We start from the raw sequence: 19,718 nt of genomic DNA, 5'->3' as shown, positions 1-19,718 counted from the left end.
ATGGTTTTTGCAGCAGGTGGGTGTGTCTAGTCAGCAGGTGTGTTAATCAGGAGGACACAATGGCAAGCCTGTAGCTTTAAGCAGGAAAACCTTGAGATTGAGTGGCCAAGAGGCTTTGCTGGACACTGGCAAGTGCTTACGGCCACACCACTCTGGACCCGCCCGATCTCGTCCGATCTCGGAAGCCAAACAGGGTTGGGCCTGGTTAGTACCTGGATGGGAGACCGCTTGGGAATACCAGGTGCTGTAAGTTTTCCATCTTTTCCTCCCAACCAGCAGAGGGTGTTCTTCCAAAATCTGCTTCAAAGTTCACCTAAGGTTTTTTTTTTTTTTTTTTTAATAAACAACTTTTGCCTCATGTAAAGTAATCAGGTAGCTTCAGAGCAATCAGAATCAAGGTGTCAATGCATAACCTTTAGCCTAATTACACCCACCTGTTACAATGAGCAGATGTTAGCAGTGTTTCTGTTCAGACTTTGTGTGTGTTTAAACCAAGGCTGATTTTGCAGAGGAGAGGTGAAATGGCATGGTTTTTGCAGCAGGTGGGTGTGTCTAGTCAGCAGGTGTGTTAATCAGGAGGACACAATGGCAAGCCTGTAGCTTTAAGCAGGAAAACCTTGAGATTGAGTGGCCAAGAGGCTTTGCTGGACACTGGCAAGTGCTTACGGCCACACCACTCTGGACCCGCCCGATCTCGTCCGATCTCGGAAGCCAAACAGGGTTGGGCCTGGTTAGTACCTGGATGGGAGACCGCTTGGGAATACCAGGTGCTGTAAGTTTTCCATCTTTTCCTCCCAACCAGCAGAGGGTGTTCTTCCAAAATCTGCTTCAAAGTTCACCTAAGGTTTTTTTTTTTTTTTTTTTAATAAACAACTTTTGCCTCATGTAAAGTAATCAGGTAGCTTCAGAGCAATCAGAATCAAGGTGTCAATGCATAACCTTTAGCCTAATTACACCCACCTGTTACAATGAGCAGATGTTAGCAGTGTTTCTGTTCAGACTTTGTGTGTGTTTAAACCAAGGCTGATTTTGCAGAGGAGAGGTGAAATGGCATGGTTTTTGCAGCAGGTGGGTGTGTCTAGTCAGCAGGTGTGTTAATCAGGAGGACACAATGGCAAGCCTGTAGCTTTAAGCAGGAAAACCTTGAGATTGAGTGGCCAAGAGGCTTTGCTGGACACTGGCAAGTGCTTACGGCCACACCACTCTGGACCCGCCCGATCTCGTCCGATCTCGGAAGCCAAACAGGGTTGGGCCTGGTTAGTACCTGGATGGGAGACCGCTTGGGAATACCAGGTGCTGTAAGTTTTCCATCTTTTCCTCCCAACCAGCAGAGGGTGTTCTTCCAAAATCTGCTTCAAAGTTCACCTAAGGTTTTTTTTTTTTTTTTTTTAATAAACAACTTTTGCCTCATGTAAAGTAATCAGGTAGCTTCAGAGCAATCAGAATCAAGGTGTCAATGCATAACCTTTAGCCTAATTACACCCACCTGTTACAATGAGCAGATGTTAGCAGTGTTTCTGTTCAGACTTTGTGTGTGTTTAAACCAAGGCTGATTTTGCAGAGGAGAGGTGAAATGGCATGGTTTTTGCAGCAGGTGGGTGTGTCTAGTCAGCAGGTGTGTTAATCAGGAGGACACAATGGCAAGCCTGTAGCTTTAAGCAGGAAAACCTTGAGATTGAGTGGCCAAGAGGCTTTGCTGGACACTGGCAAGTGCTTACGGCCACACCACTCTGGACCCGCCCGATCTCGTCCGATCTCGGAAGCCAAACAGGGTTGGGCCTGGTTAGTACCTGGATGGGAGACCGCTTGGGAATACCAGGTGCTGTAAGTTTTCCATCTTTTCCTCCCAACCAGCAGAGGGTGTTCTTCCAAAATCTGCTTCAAAGTTCACCTAAGGTTTTTTTTTTTTTTTTTTTAATAAACAACTTTTGCCTCATGTAAAGTAATCAGGTAGCTTCAGAGCAATCAGAATCAAGGTGTCAATGCATAACCTTTAGCCTAATTACACCCACCTGTTACAATGAGCAGATGTTAGCAGTGTTTCTGTTCAGACTTTGTGTGTGTTTAAACCAAGGCTGATTTTGCAGAGGAGAGGTGAAATGGCATGGTTTTTGCAGCAGGTGGGTGTGTCTAGTCAGCAGGTGTGTTAATCAGGAGGACACAATGGCAAGCCTGTAGCTTTAAGCAGGAAAACCTTGAGATTGAGTGGCCAAGAGGCTTTGCTGGACACTGGCAAGTGCTTACGGCCACACCACTCTGGACCCGCCCGATCTCGTCCGATCTCGGAAGCCAAACAGGGTTGGGCCTGGTTAGTACCTGGATGGGAGACCGCTTGGGAATACCAGGTGCTGTAAGTTTTCCATCTTTTCCTCCCAACCAGCAGAGGGTGTTCTTCCAAAATCTGCTTCAAAGTTCACCTAAGGTTTTTTTTTTTTTTTTTTTAATAAACAACTTTTGCCTCATGTAAAGTAATCAGGTAGCTTCAGAGCAATCAGAATCAAGGTGTCAATGCATAACCTTTAGCCTAATTACACCCACCTGTTACAATGAGCAGATGTTAGCAGTGTTTCTGTTCAGACTTTGTGTGTGTTTAAACCAAGGCTGATTTTGCAGAGGAGAGGTGAAATGGCATGGTTTTTGCAGCAGGTGGGTGTGTCTAGTCAGCAGGTGTGTTAATCAGGAGGACACAATGGCAAGCCTGTAGCTTTAAGCAGGAAAACCTTGAGATTGAGTGGCCAAGAGGCTTTGCTGGACACTGGCAAGTGCTTACGGCCACACCACTCTGGACCCGCCCGATCTCGTCCGATCTCGGAAGCCAAACAGGGTTGGGCCTGGTTAGTACCTGGATGGGAGACCGCTTGGGAATACCAGGTGCTGTAAGTTTTCCATCTTTTCCTCCCAACCAGCAGAGGGTGTTCTTCCAAAATCTGCTTCAAAGTTCACCTAAGGTTTTTTTTTTTTTTTTTTTTAATAAACAACTTTTGCCTCATGTAAAGTAATCAGGTAGCTTCAGAGCAATCAGAATCAAGGTGTCAATGCATAACCTTTAGCCTAATTACACCCACCTGTTACAATGAGCAGATGTTAGCAGTGTTTCTGTTCAGACTTTGTGTGTGTTTAAACCAAGGCTGATTTTGCAGAGGAGAGGTGAAATGGCATGGTTTTTGCAGCAGGTGGGTGTGTCTAGTCAGCAGGTGTGTTAATCAGGAGGACACAATGGCAAGCCTGTAGCTTTAAGCAGGAAAACCTTGAGATTGAGTGGCCAAGAGGCTTTGCTGGACACTGGCAAGTGCTTACGGCCACACCACTCTGGACCCGCCCGATCTCGTCCGATCTCGGAAGCCAAACAGGGTTGGGCCTGGTTAGTACCTGGATGGGAGACCGCTTGGGAATACCAGGTGCTGTAAGTTTTCCATCTTTTCCTCCCAACCAGCAGAGGGTGTTCTTCCAAAATCTGCTTCAAAGTTCACCTAAGGTTTTTTTTTTTTTTTTTTTAATAAACAACTTTTGCCTCATGTAAAGTAATCAGGTAGCTTCAGAGCAATCAGAATCAAGGTGTCAATGCATAACCTTTAGCCTAATTACACCCACCTGTTACAATGAGCAGATGTTAGCAGTGTTTCTGTTCAGACTTTGTGTGTGTTTAAACCAAGGCTGATTTTGCAGAGGAGAGGTGAAATGGCATGGTTTTTGCAGCAGGTGGGTGTGTCTAGTCAGCAGGTGTGTTAATCAGGAGGACACAATGGCAAGCCTGTAGCTTTAAGCAGGAAAACCTTGAGATTGAGTGGCCAAGAGGCTTTGCTGGACACTGGCAAGTGCTTACGGCCACACCACTCTGGACCCGCCCGATCTCGTCCGATCTCGGAAGCCAAACAGGGTTGGGCCTGGTTAGTACCTGGATGGGAGACCGCTTGGGAATACCAGGTGCTGTAAGTTTTCCATCTTTTCCTCCCAACCAGCAGAGGGTGTTCTTCCAAAATCTGCTTCAAAGTTCACCTAAGGTTTTTTTTTTTTTTTTTTTAATAAACAACTTTTGCCTCATGTAAAGTAATCAGGTAGCTTCAGAGCAATCAGAATCAAGGTGTCAATGCATAACCTTTAGCCTAATTACACCCACCTGTTACAATGAGCAGATGTTAGCAGTGTTTCTGTTCAGACTTTGTGTGTGTTTAAACCAAGGCTGATTTTGCAGAGGAGAGGTGAAATGGCATGGTTTTTGCAGCAGGTGGGTGTGTCTAGTCAGCAGGTGTGTTAATCAGGAGGACACAATGGCAAGCCTGTAGCTTTAAGCAGGAAAACCTTGAGATTGAGTGGCCAAGAGGCTTTGCTGGACACTGGCAAGTGCTTACGGCCACACCACTCTGGACCCGCCCGATCTCGTCCGATCTCGGAAGCCAAACAGGGTTGGGCTTGGTTAGTACCTGGATGGGAGACCGCTTGGGAATACCAGGTGCTGTAAGTTTTCCATCTTTTCCTCCCAACCAGCAGAGGGTGTTCTTCCAAAATCTGCTTCAAAGTTCACCTAAGGTTTTTTTTTTTTTTTTTTTAATAAACAACTTTTGCCTCATGTAAAGTAATCAGGTAGCTTCAGAGCAATCAGAATCAAGGTGTCAATGCATAACCTTTAGCCTAATTACACCCACCTGTTACAATGAGCAGATGTTAGCAGTGTTTCTGTTCAGACTTTGTGTGTGTTTAAACCAAGGCTGATTTTGCAGAGGAGAGGTGAAATGGCATGGTTTTTGCAGCAGGTGGGTGTGTCTAGTCAGCAGGTGTGTTAATCAGGAGGACACAATGGCAAGCCTGTAGCTTTAAGCAGGAAAACCTTGAGATTGAGTGGCCAAGAGGCTTTGCTGGACACTGGCAAGTGCTTACGGCCACACCACTCTGGACCCGCCCGATCTCGTCCGATCTCGGAAGCCAAACAGGGTTGGGCCTGGTTAGTACCTGGATGGGAGACCGCTTGGGAATACCAGGTGCTGTAAGTTTTCCATCTCTTCCTCCCAACCAGCAGAGGGTGTTCTTCCAAAATCTGCTTCAAAGTTCACCTAAGGTTTTTTTCTTTTTCTTTTTCTTTTTTTTTTTTTTTTTTTTTAATAAACAACTTTTGCCTCATGTAAAGTAATCAGGTAGCTTCAGAGCAATCAGAATCAAGGTGTCAATGCATAACCTTTAGCCTAATTACACCCACCTGTTACAATGAGCAGATGTTAGCAGTGTTTCTGTTCAGACTTTGTGTGTGTTTAAACCAAGGCTGATTTTGCAGAGGAGAGGTGAAATGGCATGGTTTTTGCAGCAGGTGGGTGTGTCTAGTCAGCAGGTGTGTTAATCAGGAGGACACAATGGCAAGCCTGTAGCTTTAAGCAGGAAAACCTTGAGATTGAGTGGCCAAGAGGCTTTGCTGGACACTGGCAAGTGCTTACGGCCACACCACTCTGGACCCGCCCGATCTCGTCCGATCTCGGAAGCCAAACAGGGTTGGGCCTGGTTAGTACCTGGATGGGAGACCGCTTGGGAATACCAGGTGCTGTAAGTTTTCCATCTTTTCCTCCCAACCAGCAGAGGGTGTTCTTCCAAAATCTGCTTCAAAGTTCACCTAAGGTTTTTTTTTTTTTTTTTTTAATAAACAACTTTTGCCTCATGTAAAGTAATCAGGTAGCTTCAGAGCAATCAGAATCAAGGTGTCAATGCATAACCTTTAGCCTAATTACACCCACCTGTTACAATGAGCAGATGTTAGCAGTGTTTCTGTTCAGACTTTGTGTGTGTTTAAACCAAGGCTGATTTTGCAGAGGAGAGGTGAAATGGCATGGTTTTTGCAGCAGGTGGGTGTGTCTAGTCAGCAGGTGTGTTAATCAGGAGGACACAATGGCAAGCCTGTAGCTTTAAGCAGGAAAACCTTGAGATTGAGTGGCCAAGAGGCTTTGCTGGACACTGGCAAGTGCTTACGGCCACACCACTCTGGACCCGCCCGATCTCGTCCGATCTCGGAAGCCAAACAGGGTTGGGCCTGGTTAGTACCTGGATGGGAGACCGCTTGGGAATACCAGGTGCTGTAAGTTTTCCATCTTTTCCTCCCAACCAGCAGAGGGTGTTCTTCCAAAATCTGCTTCAAAGTTCACCTAAGGTTTTTTTTTTTTTTTTTTTAATAAACAACTTTTGCCTCATGTAAAGTAATCAGGTAGCTTCAGAGCAATCAGAATCAAGGTGTCAATGCATAACCTTTAGCCTAATTACACCCACCTGTTACAATGAGCAGATGTTAGCAGTGTTTCTGTTCAGACTTTGTGTGTGTTTAAACCAAGGCTGATTTTGCAGAGGAGAGGTGAAATGGCATGGTTTTTGCAGCAGGTGGGTGTGTCTAGTCAGCAGGTGTGTTAATCAGGAGGACACAATGGCAAGCCTGTAGCTTTAAGCAGGAAAACCTTGAGATTGAGTGGCCAAGAGGCTTTGCTGGACACTGGCAAGTGCTTACGGCCACACCACTCTGGACCCGCCCGATCTCGTCCGATCTCGGAAGCCAAACAGGGTTGGGCCTGGTTAGTACCTGGATGGGAGACCGCTTGGGAATACCAGGTGCTGTAAGTTTTCCATCTTTTCCTCCCAACCAGCAGAGGGTGTTCTTCCAAAATCTGCTTCAAAGTTCACCTAAGGTTTTTTTTTTTTTTTTTTTAATAAACAACTTTTGCCTCATGTAAAGTAATCAGGTAGCTTCAGAGCAATCAGAATCAAGGTGTCAATGCATAACCTTTAGCCTAATTACACCCACCTGTTACAATGAGCAGATGTTAGCAGTGTTTCTGTTCAGACTTTGTGTGTGTTTAAACCAAGGCTGATTTTGCAGAGGAGAGGTGAAATGGCATGGTTTTTGCAGCAGGTGGGTGTGTCTAGTCAGCAGGTGTGTTAATCAGGAGGACACAATGGCAAGCCTGTAGCTTTAAGCAGGAAAACCTTGAGATTGAGTGGCCAAGAGGCTTTGCTGGACACTGGCAAGTGCTTACGGCCACACCACTCTGGACCCGCCCGATCTCGTCCGATCTCGGAAGCCAAACAGGGTTGGGCCTGGTTAGTACCTGGATGGGAGACCGCTTGGGAATACCAGGTGCTGTAAGTTTTCCATCTTTTCCTCCCAACCAGCAGAGGGTGTTCTTCCAAAATCTGCTTCAAAGTTCACCTAAGGTTTTTTTTTTTTTTTTTTTAATAAACAACTTTTGCCTCATGTAAAGTAATCAGGTAGCTTCAGAGCAATCAGAATCAAGGTGTCAATGCATAACCTTTAGCCTAATTACACCCACCTGTTACAATGAGCAGATGTTAGCAGTGTTTCTGTTCAGACTTTGTGTGTGTTTAAACCAAGGCTGATTTTGCAGAGGAGAGGTGAAATGGCATGGTTTTTGCAGCAGGTGGGTGTGTCTAGTCAGCAGGTGTGTTAATCAGGAGGACACAATGGCAAGCCTGTAGCTTTAAGCAGGAAAACCTTGAGATTGAGTGGCCAAGAGGCTTTGCTGGACACTGGCAAGTGCTTACGGCCACACCACTCTGGACCCGCCCGATCTCGTCCGATCTCGGAAGCCAAACAGGGTTGGGCCTGGTTAGTACCTGGATGGGAGACCGCTTGGGAATACCAGGTGCTGTAAGTTTTCCATCTTTTCCTCCCAACCAGCAGAGGGTGTTCTTCCAAAATCTGCTTCAAAGTTCACCTAAGGTTTTTTTTTTTTTTTTTTTAATAAACAACTTTTGCCTCATGTAAAGTAATCAGGTAGCTTCAGAGCAATCAGAATCAAGGTGTCAATGCATAACCTTTAGCCTAATTACACCCACCTGTTACAATGAGCAGATGTTAGCAGTGTTTCTGTTCAGACTTTGTGTGTGTTTAAACCAAGGCTGATTTTGCAGAGGAGAGGTGAAATGGCATGGTTTTTGCAGCAGGTGGGTGTGTCTAGTCAGCAGGTGTGTTAATCAGGAGGACACAATGGCAAGCCTGTAGCTTTAAGCAGGAAAACCTTGAGATTGAGTGGCCAAGAGGCTTTGCTGGACACTGGCAAGTGCTTACGGCCACACCACTCTGGACCCGCCCGATCTCGTCCGATCTCGGAAGCCAAACAGGGTTGGGCCTGGTTAGTACCTGGATGGGAGACCGCTTGGGAATACCAGGTGCTGTAAGTTTTCCATCTTTTCCTCCCAACCAGCAGAGGGTGTTCTTCCAAAATCTGCTTCAAAGTTCACCTAAGGTTTTTTTTTTTTTTTTTTTAATAAACAACTTTTGCCTCATGTAAAGTAATCAGGTAGCTTCAGAGCAATCAGAATCAAGGTGTCAATGCATAACCTTTAGCCTAATTACACCCACCTGTTACAATGAGCAGATGTTAGCAGTGTTTCTGTTCAGACTTTGTGTGTGTTTAAACCAAGGCTGATTTTGCAGAGGAGAGGTGAAATGGCATGGTTTTTGCAGCAGGTGGGTGTGTCTAGTCAGCAGGTGTGTTAATCAGGAGGACACAATGGCAAGCCTGTAGCTTTAAGCAGGAAAACCTTGAGATTGAGTGGCCAAGAGGCTTTGCTGGACACTGGCAAGTGCTTACGGCCACACCACTCTGGACCCGCCCGATCTCGTCCGATCTCGGAAGCCAAACAGGGTTGGGCCTGGTTAGTACCTGGATGGGAGACCGCTTGGGAATACCAGGTGCTGTAAGTTTTCCATCTCTTCCTCCCAACCAGCAGAGGGTGTTCTTCCAAAATCTGCTTCAAAGTTCACCTAAGGTTTTTTTCTTTTTCTTTTTCTTTTTTTTTTTTTTTTTTTTTAATAAACAACTTTTGCCTCATGTAAAGTAATCAGGTAGCTTCAGAGCAATCAGAATCAAGGTGTCAATGCATAACCTTTAGCCTAATTACACCCACCTGTTACAATGAGCAGATGTTAGCAGTGTTTCTGTTCAGACTTTGTGTGTGTTTAAACCAAGGCTGATTTTGCAGAGGAGAGGTGAAATGGCATGGTTTTTGCAGCAGGTGGGTGTGTCTAGTCAGCAGGTGTGTTAATCAGGAGGACACAATGGCAAGCCTGTAGCTTTAAGCAGGAAAACCTTGAGATTGAGTGGCCAAGAGGCTTTGCTGGACACTGGCAAGTGCTTACGGCCACACCACTCTGGACCCGCCCGATCTCGTCCGATCTCGGAAGCCAAACAGGGTTGGGCCTGGTTAGTACCTGGATGGGAGACCGCTTGGGAATACCAGGTGCTGTAAGTTTTCCATCTTTTCCTCCCAACCAGCAGAGGGTGTTCTTCCAAAATCTGCTTCAAAGTTCACCTAAGGTTTTTTTTTTTTTTTTTTTAATAAACAACTTTTGCCTCATGTAAAGTAATCAGGTAGCTTCAGAGCAATCAGAATCAAGGTGTCAATGCATAACCTTTAGCCTAATTACACCCACCTGTTACAATGAGCAGATGTTAGCAGTGTTTCTGTTCAGACTTTGTGTGTGTTTAAACCAAGGCTGATTTTGCAGAGGAGAGGTGAAATGGCATGGTTTTTGCAGCAGGTGGGTGTGTCTAGTCAGCAGGTGTGTTAATCAGGAGGACACAATGGCAAGCCTGTAGCTTTAAGCAGGAAAACCTTGAGATTGAGTGGCCAAGAGGCTTTGCTGGACACTGGCAAGTGCTTACGGCCACACCACTCTGGACCCGCCCGATCTCGTCCGATCTCGGAAGCCAAACAGGGTTGGGCCTGGTTAGTACCTGGATGGGAGACCGCTTGGGAATACCAGGTGCTGTAAGTTTTCCATCTCTTCCTCCCAACCAGCAGAGGGTGTTCTTCCAAAATCTGCTTCAAAGTTCACCTAAGGTTTTTTTCTTTTTCTTTTTCTTTTTTTTTTTTTTTTTTTTTAATAAACAACTTTTGCCTCATGTAAAGTAATCAGGTAGCTTCAGAGCAATCAGAATCAAGGTGTCAATGCATAACCTTTAGCCTAATTACACCCACCTGTTACAATGAGCAGATGTTAGCAGTGTTTCTGTTCAGACTTTGTGTGTGTTTAAACCAAGGCTGATTTTGCAGAGGAGAGGTGAAATGGCATGGTTTTTGCAGCAGGTGGGTGTGTCTAGTCAGCAGGTGTGTTAATCAGGAGGACACAATGGCAAGCCTGTAGCTTTAAGCAGGAAAACCTTGAGATTGAGTGGCCAAGAGGCTTTGCTGGACACTGGCAAGTGCTTACGGCCACACCACTCTGGACCCGCCCGATCTCGTCCGATCTCGGAAGCCAAACAGGGTTGGGCCTGGTTAGTACCTGGATGGGAGACCGCTTGGGAATACCAGGTGCTGTAAGTTTTCCATCTTTTCCTCCCAACCAGCAGAGGGTGTTCTTCCAAAATCTGCTTCAAAGTTCACCTAAGGTTTTTTTTTTTTTTTTTTTAATAAACAACTTTTGCCTCATGTAAAGTAATCAGGTAGCTTCAGAGCAATCAGAATCAAGGTGTCAATGCATAACCTTTAGCCTAATTACACCCACCTGTTACAATGAGCAGATGTTAGCAGTGTTTCTGTTCAGACTTTGTGTGTGTTTAAACCAAGGCTGATTTTGCAGAGGAGAGGTGAAATGGCATGGTTTTTGCAGCAGGTGGGTGTGTCTAGTCAGCAGGTGTGTTAATCAGGAGGACACAATGGCAAGCCTGTAGCTTTAAGCAGGAAAACCTTGAGATTGAGTGGCCAAGAGGCTTTGCTGGACACTGGCAAGTGCTTACGGCCACACCACTCTGGACCCGCCCGATCTCGTCCGATCTCGGAAGCCAAACAGGGTTGGGCCTGGTTAGTACCTGGATGGGAGACCGCTTGGGAATACCAGGTGCTGTAAGTTTTCCATCTCTTCCTCCCAACCAGCAGAGGGTGTTCTTCCAAAATCTGCTTCAAAGTTCACCTAAGGTTTTTTTCTTTTTCTTTTTCTTTTTTTTTTTTTTTTTTTTTAATAAACAACTTTTGCCTCATGTAAAGTAATCAGGTAGCTTCAGAGCAATCAGAATCAAGGTGTCAATGCATAACCTTTAGCCTAATTACACCCACCTGTTACAATGAGCAGATGTTAGCAGTGTTTCTGTTCAGACTTTGTGTGTGTTTAAACCAAGGCTGATTTTGCAGAGGAGAGGTGAAATGGCATGGTTTTTGCAGCAGGTGGGTGTGTCTAGTCAGCAGGTGTGTTAATCAGGAGGACACAATGGCAAGCCTGTAGCTTTAAGCAGGAAAACCTTGAGATTGAGTGGCCAAGAGGCTTTGCTGGACACTGGCAAGTGCTTACGGCCACACCACTCTGGACCCGCCCGATCTCGTCCGATCTCGGAAGCCAAACAGGGTTGGGCCTGGTTAGTACCTGGATGGGAGACCGCTTGGGAATACCAGGTGCTGTAAGTTTTCCATCTTTTCCTCCCAACCAGCAGAGGGTGTTCTTCCAAAATCTGCTTCAAAGTTCACCTAAGGTTTTTTTTTTTTTTTTTTTAATAAACAAATTTTGCCTCATGTAAAGTAATCAGGTAGCTTCAGAGCAATCAGAATCAAGGTGTCAATGCATAACCTTTAGCCTAATTACACCCACCTGTTACAATGAGCAGATGTTAGCAGTGTTTCTGTTCAGACTTTGTGTGTGTTTAAACCAAGGCTGATTTTGCAGAGGAGAGGTGAAATGGCATGGTTTTTGCAGCAGGTGGGTGTGTCTAGTCAGCAGGTGTGTTAATCAGGAGGACACAATGGCAAGCCTGTAGCTTTAAGCAGGAAAACCTTGAGATTGAGTGGCCAAGAGGCTTTGCTGGACACTGGCAAGTGCTTACGGCCACACCACTCTGGACCCGCCCGATCTCGTCCGATCTCGGAAGCCAAACAGGGTTGGGCCTGGTTAGTACCTGGATGGGAGACCGCTTGGGAATACCAGGTGCTGTAAGTTTTCCATCTTTTCCTCCCAACCAGCAGAGGGTGTTCTTCCAAAATCTGCTTCAAAGTTCACCTAAGGTTTTTTTTTTTTTTTTTTTAATAAACAACTTTTGCCTCATGTAAAGTAATCAGGTAGCTTCAGAGCAATCAGAATCAAGGTGTCAATGCATAACCTTTAGCCTAATTACACCCACCTGTTACAATGAGCAGATGTTAGCAGTGTTTCTGTTCAGACTTTGTGTGTGTTTAAACCAAGGCTGATTTTGCAGAGGAGAGGTGAAATGGCATGGTTTTTGCAGCAGGTGGGTGTGTCTAGTCAGCAGGTGTGTTAATCAGGAGGACACAATGGCAAGCCTGTAGCTTTAAGCAGGAAAACCTTGAGATTGAGTGGCCAAGAGGCTTTGCTGGACACTGGCAAGTGCTTACGGCCACACCACTCTGGACCCGCCCGATCTCGTCCGATCTCGGAAGCCAAACAGGGTTGGGCCTGGTTAGTACCTGGATGGGAGACCGCTTGGGAATACCAGGTGCTGTAAGTTTTCCATCTTTTCCTCCCAACCAGCAGAGGGTGTTCTTCCAAAATCTGCTTCAAAGTTCACCTAAGGTTTTTTTTTTTTTTTTTTAATAAACAACTTTTGCCTCATGTAAAGTAATCAGGTAGCTTCAGAGCAATCAGAATCAAGGTGTCAATGCATAACCTTTAGCCTAATTACACCCACCTGTTACAATGAGCAGATGTTAGCAGTGTTTCTGTTCAGACTTTGTGTGTGTTTAAACCAAGGCTGATTTTGCAGAGGAGAGGTGAAATGGCATGGTTTTTGCAGCAGGTGGGTGTGTCTAGTCAGCAGGTGTGTTAATCAGGAGGACACAATGGCAAGCCTGTAGCTTTAAGCAGGAAAACCTTGAGATTGAGTGGCCAAGAGGCTTTGCTGGACACTGGCAAGTGCTTACGGCCACACCACTCTGGACCCGCCCGATCTCGTCCGATCTCGGAAGCCAAACAGGGTTGGGCCTGGTTAGTACCTGGATGGGAGACCGCTTGGGAATACCAGGTGCTGTAAGTTTTCCATCTTTTCCTCCCAACCAGCAGAGGGTGTTCTTCCAAAATCTGCTTCAAAGTTCACCTAAGGTTTTTTTTTTTTTTTTTTTAATAAACAACTTTTGCCTCATGTAAAGTAATCAGGTAGCTTCAGAGCAATCAGAATCAAGGTGTCAATGCATAACCTTTAGCCTAATTACACCCACCTGTTACAATGAGCAGATGTTAGCAGTGTTTCTGTTCAGACTTTGTGTGTGTTTAAACCAAGGCTGATTTTGCAGAGGAGAGGTGAAATGGCATGGTTTTTGCAGCAGGTGGGTGTGTCTAGTCAGCAGGTGTGTTAATCAGGAGGACACAATGGCAAGCCTGTAGCTTTAAGCAGGAAAACCTTGAGATTGAGTGGCCAAGAGGCTTTGCTGGACACTGGCAAGTGCTTACGGCCACACCACTCTGGACCCGCCCGATCTCGTCCGATCTCGGAAGCCAAACAGGGTTGGGCCTGGTTAGTACCTGGATGGGAGACCGCTTGGGAATACCAGGTGCTGTAAGTTTTCCATCTTTTCCTCCCAACCAGCAGAGGGTGTTCTTCCAAAATCTGCTTCAAAGTTCACCTAAGGTTTTTTTTTTTTTTTTTTTAATAAACAACTTTTGCCTCATGTAAAGTAATCAGGTAGCTTCAGAGCAATCAGAATCAAGGTGTCAATGCATAACCTTTAGCCTAATTACACCCACCTGTTACAATGAGCAGATGTTAGCAGTGTTTCTGTTCAGACTTTGTGTGTGTTTAAACCAAGGCTGATTTTGCAGAGGAGAGGTGAAATGGCATGGTTTTTGCAGCAGGTGGGTGTGTCTAGTCAGCAGGTGTGTTAATCAGGAGGACACAATGGCAAGCCTGTAGCTTTAAGCAGGAAAACCTTGAGATTGAGTGGCCAAGAGGCTTTGCTGGACACTGGCAAGTGCTTACGGCCACACCACTCTGGACCCGCCCGATCTCGTCCGATCTCGGAAGCCAAACAGGGTTGGGCCTGGTTAGTACCTGGATGGGAGACCGCTTGGGAATACCAGGTGCTGTAAGTTTTCCATCTTTTCCTCCCAACCAGCAGAGGGTGTTCTTCCAAAATCTGCTTCAAAGTTCACCTAAGGTTTTTTTTTTTTTTTTTTTAATAAACAACTTTTGCCTCATGTAAAGTAATCAGGTAGCTTCAGAGCAATCAGAATCAAGGTGTCAATGCATAACCTTTAGCCTAATTACACCCACCTGTTACAATGAGCAGATGTTAGCAGTGTTTCTGTTCAGACTTTGTGTGTGTTTAAACCAAGGCTGATTTTGCAGAGGAGAGGTGAAATGGCATGGTTTTTGCAGCAGGTGGGTGTGTCTAGTCAGCAGGTGTGTTAATCAGGAGGACACAATGGCAAGCCTGTAGCTTTAAGCAGGAAAACCTTGAGATTGAGTGGCCAAGAGGCTTTGCTGGACACTGGCAAGTGCTTACGGCCACACCACTCTGGACCCGCCCGATCTCGTCCGATCTCGGAAGCCAAACAGGGTTGGGCCTGGTTAGTACCTGGATGGGAGACCGCTTGGGAATACCAGGTGCTGTAAGTTTTCCATCTCTTCCTCCCAACCAGCAGAGGGTGTTCTTCCAAAATCTGCTTCAAAGTTCACCTAAGGTTTTTTTCTTTTTCTTTTTCTTTTTTTTTTTTTTTTTTTTTAATAAACAACTTTTGCCTCATGTAAAGTAATCAGGTAGCTTCAGAGCAATCAGAATCAAGGTGTCAATGCATAACCTTTAGCCTAATTACACCCACCTGTTACAATGAGCAGATGTTAGCAGTGTTTCTGTTCAGACTTTGTGTGTGTTTAAACCAAGGCTGATTTTGCAGAGGAGAGGTGAAATGGCATGGTTTTTGCAGCAGGTGGGTGTGTCTAGTCAGCAGGTGTGTTAATCAGGAGGACACAATGGCAAGCCTGTAGCTTTAAGCAGGAAAACCTTGAGATTGAGTGGCCAAGAGGCTTTGCTGGACACTGGCAAGTGCTTACGGCCACACCACTCTGGACCCGCCCGATCTCGTCCGATCTCGGAAGCCAAACAGGGTTGGGCCTGGTTAGTACCTGGATGGGAGACCGCTTGGGAATACCAGGTGCTGTAAGTTTTCCATCTTTTCCTCCCAACCAGCAGAGGGTGTTCTTCCAAAATCTGCTTCAAAGTTCACCTAAGGTTTTTTTTTTTTTTTTTTTAATAAACAACTTTTGCCTCATGTAAAGTAATCAGGTAGCTTCAGAGCAATCAGAATCAAGGTGTCAATGCATAACCTTTAGCCTAATTACACCCACCTGTTACAATGAGCAGATGTTAGCAGTGTTTCTGTTCAGACTTTGTGTGTGTTTAAACCAAGGCTGATTTTGCAGAGGAGAGGTGAAATGGCATGGTTTTTGCAGCAGGTGGGTGTGTCTAGTCAGCAGGTGTGTTAATCAGGAGGACACAATGGCAAGCCTGTAGCTTTAAGCAGGAAAACCTTGAGATTGAGTGGCCAAGAGGCTTTGCTGGACACTGGCAAGTGCTTACGGCCACACCACTCTGGACCCGCCCGATCTCGTCCGATCTCGGAAGCCAAACAGGGTTGGGCCTGGTTAGTACCTGGATGGGAGACCGCTTGGGAATACCAGGTGCTGTAAGTTTTCCATCTTTTCCTCCCAACCAGCAGAGGGTGTTCTTCCAAAATCTGCTTCAAAGTTCACCTAAGGTTTTTTTTTTTTTTTTTTTAATAAACAACTTTTGCCTCATGTAAAGTAATCAGGTAGCTTCAGAGCAATCAGAATCAAGGTGTCAATGCATAACCTTTAGCCTAATTACACCCACCTGTTACAATGAGCAGATGTTAGCAGTGTTTCTGTTCAGACTTTGTGTGTGTTTAAACCAAGGCTGATTTTGCAGAGGAGAGGTGAAATGGCATGGTTTTTGCAGCAGGTGGGTGTGTCTAGTCAGCAGGTGTGTTAATCAGGAGGACACAATGGCAAGCCTGTAGCTTTAAGCAGGAAAACCTTGAGATTGAGTGGCCAAGAGGCTTTGCTGGACACTGGCAAGTGCTTACGGCCACACCACTCTGGACCCGCCCGATCTCGTCCGATCTCGGAAGCCAAACAGGGTTGGGCCTGGTTAGTACCTGGATGGGAGACCGCTTGGGAATACCAGGTGCTGTAAGTTTTCCATCTTTTCCTCCCAACCAGCAGAGGGTGTTCTTCCAAAATCTGCTTCAAAGTTCACCTAAGGTTTTTTTTTTTTTTTTTTAATAAACAACTTTTGCCTCATGTAAAGTAATCAGGTAGCTTCAGAGCAATCAGAATCAAGGTGTCAATGCATAACCTTTAGCCTAATTACACCCACCTGTTACAATGAGCAGATGTTAGCAGTGTTTCTGTTCAGACTTTGTGTGTGTTTAAACCAAGGCTGATTTTGCAGAGGAGAGGTGAAATGGCATGGTTTTTGCAGCAGGTGGGTGTGTCTAGTCAGCAGGTGTGTTAATCAGGAGGACACAATGGCAAGCCTGTAGCTTTAAGCAGGAAAACCTTGAGATTGAGTGGCCAAGAGGCTTTGCTGGACACTGGCAAGTGCTTACGGCCACACCACTCTGGACCCGCCCGATCTCGTCCGATCTCGGAAGCCAAACAGGGTTGGGCCTGGTTAGTACCTGGATGGGAGACCGCTTGGGAATACCAGGTGCTGTAAGTTTTCCATCTTTTCCTCCCAACCAGCAGAGGGTGTTCTTCCAAAATCTGCTTCAAAGTTCACCTAAGGTTTTTTTTTTTTTTTTTTTAATAAACAACTTTTGCCTCATGTAAAGTAATCAGGTAGCTTCAGAGCAATCAGAATCAAGGTGTCAATGCATAACCTTTAGCCTAATTACACCCACCTGTTACAATGAGCAGATGTTAGCAGTGTTTCTGTTCAGACTTTGTGTGTGTTTAAACCAAGGCTGATTTTGCAGAGGAGAGGTGAAATGGCATGGTTTTTGCAGCAGGTGGGTGTGTCTAGTCAGCAGGTGTGTTAATCAGGAGGACACAATGGCAAGCCTGTAGCTTTAAGCAGGAAAACCTTGAGATTGAGTGGCCAAGAGGCTTTGCTGGACACTGGCAAGTGCTTACGGCCACACCACTCTGGACCCGCCCGATCTCGTCCGATCTCGGAAGCCAAACAGGGTTGGGCCTGGTTAGTACCTGGATGGGAGACCGCTTGGGAATACCAGGTGCTGTAAGTTTTCCATCTCTTCCTCCCAACCAGCAGAGGGTGTTCTTCCAAAATCTGCTTCAAAGTTCACCTAAGGTTTTTTTCTTTTTCTTTTTCTTTTTTTTTTTTTTTTTTTTTAATAAACAACTTTTGCCTCATGTAAAGTAATCAGGTAGCTTCAGAGCAATCAGAATCAAGGTGTCAATGCATAACCTTTAGCCTAATTACACCCACCTGTTACAATGAGCAGATGTTAGCAGTGTTTCTGTTCAGACTTTGTGTGTGTTTAAACCAAGGCTGATTTTGCAGAGGAGAGGTGAAATGGCATGGTTTTTGCAGCAGGTGGGTGTGTCTAGTCAGCAGGTGTGTTAATCAGGAGGACACAATGGCAAGCCTGTAGCTTTAAGCAGGAAAACCTTGAGATTGAGTGGCCAAGAGGCTTTGCTGGACACTGGCAAGTGCTTACGGCCACACCACTCTGGACCCGCCCGATCTCGTCCGATCTCGGAAGCCAAACAGGGTTGGGCCTGGTTAGTACCTGGATGGGAGACCGCTTGGGAATACCAGGTGCTGTAAGTTTTCCATCTTTTCCTCCCAACCAGCAGAGGGTGTTCTTCCAAAATCTGCTTCAAAGTTCACCTAAGGTTTTTTTTTTTTTTTTTTTAATAAACAACTTTTGCCTCATGTAAAGTAATCAGGTAGCTTCAGAGCAATCAGAATCAAGGTGTCAATGCATAACCTTTAGCCTAATTACACCCACCTGTTACAATGAGCAGATGTTAGCAGTGTTTCTGTTCAGACTTTGTGTGTGTTTAAACCAAGGCTGATTTTGCAGAGGAGAGGTGAAATGGCATGGTTTTTGCAGCAGGTGGGTGTGTCTAGTCAGCAGGTGTGTTAATCAGGAGGACACAATGGCAAGCCTGTAGCTTTAAGCAGGAAAACCTTGAGATTGAGTGGCCAAGAGGCTTTGCTGGACACTGGCAAGTGCTTACGGCCACACCACTCTGGACCCGCCCGATCTCGTCCGATCTCGGAAGCCAAACAGGGTTGGGCCTGGTTAGTACCTGGATGGGAGACCGCTTGGGAATACCAGGTGCTGTAAGTTTTCCATCTTTTCCTCCCAACCAGCAGAGGGTGTTCTTCCAAAATCTGCTTCAAAGTTCACCTAAGGTTTTTTTTTTTTTTTTTTTAATAAACAACTTTTGCCTCATGTAAAGTAATCAGGTAGCTTCAGAGCAATCAGAATCAAGGTGTCAATGCATAACCTTTAGCCTAATTACACCCACCTGTTACAATGAGCAGATGTTAGCAGTGTTTCTGTTCAGACTTTGTGTGTGTTTAAACCAAGGCTGATTTTGCAGAGGAGAGGTGAAATGGCATGGTTTTTGCAGCAGGTGGGTGTGTCTAGTCAGCAGGTGTGTTAATCAGGAGGACACAATGGCAAGCCTGTAGCTTTAAGCAGGAAAACCTTGAGATTGAGTGGCCAAGAGGCTTTGCTGGACACTGGCAAGTGCTTACGGCCACACCACTCTGGACCCGCCCGATCTCGTCCGATCTCGGAAGCCAAACAGGGTTGGGCCTGGTTAGTACCTGGATGGGAGACCGCTTGGGAATACCAGGTGCTGTAAGTTTTCCATCTTTTCCTCCCAACCAGCAGAGGGTGTTCTTCCAAAATCTGCTTCAAAGTTCACCTAAGGTTTTTTTTTTTTTTTTTTAATAAACAACTTTTGCCTCATGTAAAGTAATCAGGTAGCTTCAGAGCAATCAGAATCAAGGTGTCAATGCATAACCTTTAGCCTAATTACACCCACCTGTTACAATGAGCAGATGTTAGCAGTGTTTCTGTTCAGACTTTGTGTGTGTTTAAACCAAGGCTGATTTTGCAGAGGAGAGGTGAAATGGCATGGTTTTTGCAGCAGGTGGGTGTGTCTAGTCAGCAGGTGTGTTAATCAGGAGGACACAATGGCAAGCCTGTAGCTTTAAGCAGGAAAACCTTGAGATTGAGTGGCCAAGAGGCTTTGCTGGACACTGGCAAGTGCTTACGGCCACACCACTCTGGACCCGCCCGATCTCGTCCGATCTCGGAAGCCAAACAGGGTTGGGCCTGGTTAGTACCTGGATGGGAGACCGCTTGGGAATACCAGGTGCTGTAAGTTTTCCATCTTTTCCTCCCAACCAGCAGAGGGTGTTCTTCCAAAATCTGCTTCAAAGTTCACCTAAGGTTTTTTTTTTTTTTTTTTTTAATAAACAACTTTTGCCTCATGTAAAGTAATCAGGTAGCTTCAGAGCAATCAGAATCAAGGTGTCAATGCATAACCTTTAGCCTAATTACACCCACCTGTTACAATGAGCAGATGTTAGCAGTGTTTCTGTTCAGACTTTGTGTGTGTTTAAACCAAGGCTGATTTTGCAGAGGAGAGGTGAAATGGCATGGTTTTTGCAGCAGGTGGGTGTGTCTAGTCAGCAGGTGTGTTAATCAGGAGGACACAATGGCAAGCCTGTAGCTTTAAGCAGGAAAACCTTGAGATTGAGTGGCCAAGAGGCTTTGCTGGACA

At 45.6% G+C, this 19,718-nt stretch overlaps 1 protein-coding gene and 37 non-coding genes across 38 annotated transcripts in view; all 38 read left to right on the top strand.

The window, feature by feature from the left end:
- LOC144984559 (uncharacterized) overlaps positions 1-19,718 on the top strand; it is a 402,969-nt gene that overhangs the window by 149,099 nt on the left and 234,152 nt on the right. The gene's annotated exons all lie outside the window — the stretch shown is intronic.
- On the top strand, positions 135-253 carry LOC144985662 (5S ribosomal RNA). The gene has a single exon (XR_013649491.1). It is a non-coding gene; the product is annotated as a 5S ribosomal RNA (ribosomal RNA).
- Positions 661-779, top strand: LOC144985661 (5S ribosomal RNA). Its single transcript, XR_013649490.1, has one exon. It is a non-coding gene; the product is annotated as a 5S ribosomal RNA (ribosomal RNA).
- Positions 1,187-1,305, top strand: LOC144985659 (5S ribosomal RNA). Its single transcript, XR_013649488.1, has one exon. It is a non-coding gene; the product is annotated as a 5S ribosomal RNA (ribosomal RNA).
- Positions 1,713-1,831, top strand: LOC144985658 (5S ribosomal RNA). Its single transcript, XR_013649487.1, has one exon. It is a non-coding gene; the product is annotated as a 5S ribosomal RNA (ribosomal RNA).
- Positions 2,239-2,357, top strand: LOC144985657 (5S ribosomal RNA). The gene has a single exon (XR_013649486.1). It is a non-coding gene; the product is annotated as a 5S ribosomal RNA (ribosomal RNA).
- Positions 2,765-2,883, top strand: LOC144985656 (5S ribosomal RNA). The gene has a single exon (XR_013649485.1). It is a non-coding gene; the product is annotated as a 5S ribosomal RNA (ribosomal RNA).
- Positions 3,292-3,410, top strand: LOC144985655 (5S ribosomal RNA). The gene has a single exon (XR_013649484.1). It is a non-coding gene; the product is annotated as a 5S ribosomal RNA (ribosomal RNA).
- Positions 3,818-3,936, top strand: LOC144985654 (5S ribosomal RNA). Its single transcript, XR_013649483.1, has one exon. It is a non-coding gene; the product is annotated as a 5S ribosomal RNA (ribosomal RNA).
- Positions 4,344-4,462, top strand: LOC144986212 (5S ribosomal RNA). Its single transcript, XR_013650042.1, has one exon. It is a non-coding gene; the product is annotated as a 5S ribosomal RNA (ribosomal RNA).
- LOC144985653 (5S ribosomal RNA) lies at positions 4,870-4,988 on the top strand. The gene has a single exon (XR_013649482.1). It is a non-coding gene; the product is annotated as a 5S ribosomal RNA (ribosomal RNA).
- LOC144985652 (5S ribosomal RNA) lies at positions 5,418-5,536 on the top strand. Its single transcript, XR_013649481.1, has one exon. It is a non-coding gene; the product is annotated as a 5S ribosomal RNA (ribosomal RNA).
- Positions 5,944-6,062, top strand: LOC144985651 (5S ribosomal RNA). Its single transcript, XR_013649480.1, has one exon. It is a non-coding gene; the product is annotated as a 5S ribosomal RNA (ribosomal RNA).
- Positions 6,470-6,588, top strand: LOC144985650 (5S ribosomal RNA). Its single transcript, XR_013649479.1, has one exon. It is a non-coding gene; the product is annotated as a 5S ribosomal RNA (ribosomal RNA).
- On the top strand, positions 6,996-7,114 carry LOC144985648 (5S ribosomal RNA). The gene has a single exon (XR_013649477.1). It is a non-coding gene; the product is annotated as a 5S ribosomal RNA (ribosomal RNA).
- LOC144985647 (5S ribosomal RNA) lies at positions 7,522-7,640 on the top strand. Its single transcript, XR_013649476.1, has one exon. It is a non-coding gene; the product is annotated as a 5S ribosomal RNA (ribosomal RNA).
- On the top strand, positions 8,048-8,166 carry LOC144985646 (5S ribosomal RNA). Its single transcript, XR_013649475.1, has one exon. It is a non-coding gene; the product is annotated as a 5S ribosomal RNA (ribosomal RNA).
- Positions 8,574-8,692, top strand: LOC144985645 (5S ribosomal RNA). Its single transcript, XR_013649474.1, has one exon. It is a non-coding gene; the product is annotated as a 5S ribosomal RNA (ribosomal RNA).
- LOC144985644 (5S ribosomal RNA) lies at positions 9,122-9,240 on the top strand. Its single transcript, XR_013649473.1, has one exon. It is a non-coding gene; the product is annotated as a 5S ribosomal RNA (ribosomal RNA).
- LOC144985643 (5S ribosomal RNA) lies at positions 9,648-9,766 on the top strand. The gene has a single exon (XR_013649472.1). It is a non-coding gene; the product is annotated as a 5S ribosomal RNA (ribosomal RNA).
- On the top strand, positions 10,196-10,314 carry LOC144985642 (5S ribosomal RNA). Its single transcript, XR_013649471.1, has one exon. It is a non-coding gene; the product is annotated as a 5S ribosomal RNA (ribosomal RNA).
- LOC144985641 (5S ribosomal RNA) lies at positions 10,722-10,840 on the top strand. Its single transcript, XR_013649470.1, has one exon. It is a non-coding gene; the product is annotated as a 5S ribosomal RNA (ribosomal RNA).
- Positions 11,270-11,388, top strand: LOC144985640 (5S ribosomal RNA). The gene has a single exon (XR_013649469.1). It is a non-coding gene; the product is annotated as a 5S ribosomal RNA (ribosomal RNA).
- LOC144985639 (5S ribosomal RNA) lies at positions 11,796-11,914 on the top strand. The gene has a single exon (XR_013649468.1). It is a non-coding gene; the product is annotated as a 5S ribosomal RNA (ribosomal RNA).
- Positions 12,322-12,440, top strand: LOC144985637 (5S ribosomal RNA). Its single transcript, XR_013649466.1, has one exon. It is a non-coding gene; the product is annotated as a 5S ribosomal RNA (ribosomal RNA).
- On the top strand, positions 12,847-12,965 carry LOC144985636 (5S ribosomal RNA). Its single transcript, XR_013649465.1, has one exon. It is a non-coding gene; the product is annotated as a 5S ribosomal RNA (ribosomal RNA).
- LOC144985635 (5S ribosomal RNA) lies at positions 13,373-13,491 on the top strand. Its single transcript, XR_013649464.1, has one exon. It is a non-coding gene; the product is annotated as a 5S ribosomal RNA (ribosomal RNA).
- On the top strand, positions 13,899-14,017 carry LOC144985634 (5S ribosomal RNA). Its single transcript, XR_013649463.1, has one exon. It is a non-coding gene; the product is annotated as a 5S ribosomal RNA (ribosomal RNA).
- Positions 14,425-14,543, top strand: LOC144985633 (5S ribosomal RNA). The gene has a single exon (XR_013649462.1). It is a non-coding gene; the product is annotated as a 5S ribosomal RNA (ribosomal RNA).
- On the top strand, positions 14,973-15,091 carry LOC144985632 (5S ribosomal RNA). Its single transcript, XR_013649461.1, has one exon. It is a non-coding gene; the product is annotated as a 5S ribosomal RNA (ribosomal RNA).
- LOC144985631 (5S ribosomal RNA) lies at positions 15,499-15,617 on the top strand. Its single transcript, XR_013649460.1, has one exon. It is a non-coding gene; the product is annotated as a 5S ribosomal RNA (ribosomal RNA).
- Positions 16,025-16,143, top strand: LOC144985630 (5S ribosomal RNA). The gene has a single exon (XR_013649459.1). It is a non-coding gene; the product is annotated as a 5S ribosomal RNA (ribosomal RNA).
- LOC144985629 (5S ribosomal RNA) lies at positions 16,550-16,668 on the top strand. The gene has a single exon (XR_013649458.1). It is a non-coding gene; the product is annotated as a 5S ribosomal RNA (ribosomal RNA).
- Positions 17,076-17,194, top strand: LOC144985628 (5S ribosomal RNA). Its single transcript, XR_013649457.1, has one exon. It is a non-coding gene; the product is annotated as a 5S ribosomal RNA (ribosomal RNA).
- Positions 17,624-17,742, top strand: LOC144985626 (5S ribosomal RNA). The gene has a single exon (XR_013649455.1). It is a non-coding gene; the product is annotated as a 5S ribosomal RNA (ribosomal RNA).
- Positions 18,150-18,268, top strand: LOC144985625 (5S ribosomal RNA). Its single transcript, XR_013649454.1, has one exon. It is a non-coding gene; the product is annotated as a 5S ribosomal RNA (ribosomal RNA).
- On the top strand, positions 18,676-18,794 carry LOC144985624 (5S ribosomal RNA). Its single transcript, XR_013649453.1, has one exon. It is a non-coding gene; the product is annotated as a 5S ribosomal RNA (ribosomal RNA).
- LOC144985623 (5S ribosomal RNA) lies at positions 19,201-19,319 on the top strand. The gene has a single exon (XR_013649452.1). It is a non-coding gene; the product is annotated as a 5S ribosomal RNA (ribosomal RNA).

The sequence above is a fragment of the Oryzias latipes genome, chromosome 16 (genome assembly GCF_053564925.1).
Source record: "Oryzias latipes strain Hd-rR chromosome 16, Olatipes_Hd-rR_3.1".
NCBI lineage: Eukaryota > Metazoa > Chordata > Actinopteri > Beloniformes > Adrianichthyidae > Oryzias > Oryzias latipes.
This window is presented reverse-complemented; position numbering and strand designations above follow the sequence as displayed.